Genomic DNA, 988 nt, shown 5'->3' with positions numbered 1-988 from the left:
GTCTTGTGAGCGGTCATCTGATTTATAAAAAGATGCAACAAAAAGTAAAATGGTACAAGATAATCAGTTTCAAAACATAAAAAAATGAGTGTCTTTAGCCATAGCTCAGAACAGAGGAACTGGGTAAGGAGAATTGCTTGTATGAACTGGCAACAGGAAAAGTTGGTAAAGGAGAGCTGAGGAACTCTATTAAGACATAGGAGTGAGGGGCTCCATCATCATCTGGCATTTGCTCAGTGTCATCTATATGGTTAGAGATGTCTATGATGGGAACTCCAGCAATCTTCTGGGTCTGGGTCAGCTGATGCCACAGTGTAACACTCTGAATTACTTCCGTACTGAGCAGTCATCTGCATAGTTTGTCTTGTGTGTACATGGTAATCGTTTGAATCTTGGCTCTTTTGCAATCCTTAGAGCCTCTTGATACTTTCACCCTGGTTTCTCAGTTTCAGCCATTACACAGTCAGTTGTACATCTGGTACACTTGGCACACAGCCCGTCCATCATTGACCGGTCAAGTTTGGCCTAAATAGAAAAGTTGATAAAGTCTGTACCAACCAGGATGTGGTAAGTCGGCCCAGCTGTGTGTTTATATTGGAAAAAGCAGGAGGGATGTTGGGGGACTTCTCTTTCCTTGAGTGCATGGGATCCTTCTTTTCTTTCTTTTTAGATTTTAATCTGTCCTTCTCTCGGAGAAGGATCTCAGAGCTAAGCATTCGCTTCCCGGTCACATACTTTCTTGCTTTCTCTTGCTTCCCCATGTTCACACCATGCCCATTTCTCCTTGCTTTTGATTTTCTAATTCACTCTTTGTAGTACCATAAAACTTATTTAAATAAAATGTTGGCCTACTAAGTTATTGATTATTAGTAAGTTCTTTGTTCAAAATTTGAGAGCAAGAAGTATTATGTAAATATACCTTTTTGTTATTTAACTAGTCTTACAACATTTAGCATCAAATTTCTTGAAACATTTAAACAAATTAATC

General features: G+C 39.0%; 1 pseudogene; it reads right to left on the bottom strand.

The window, feature by feature from the left end:
• Positions 1–16: 16 nt before the first annotated feature.
• On the bottom strand, positions 17–929 carry LOC132009346 (rRNA-processing protein FCF1 homolog; annotated as a pseudogene).
• Between the last annotated feature and the right edge of the window lie 59 nt (positions 930–988).

This window comes from Mustela nigripes, unplaced genomic scaffold, assembly GCF_022355385.1.
Source record: "Mustela nigripes isolate SB6536 unplaced genomic scaffold, MUSNIG.SB6536 HiC_scaffold_15411, whole genome shotgun sequence".
Taxonomy (NCBI): domain Eukaryota; kingdom Metazoa; phylum Chordata; class Mammalia; order Carnivora; family Mustelidae; genus Mustela; species Mustela nigripes.
Note: the sequence above shows the minus strand (reverse complement) of the source record. Positions and strands in the feature narration are given on the sequence as shown.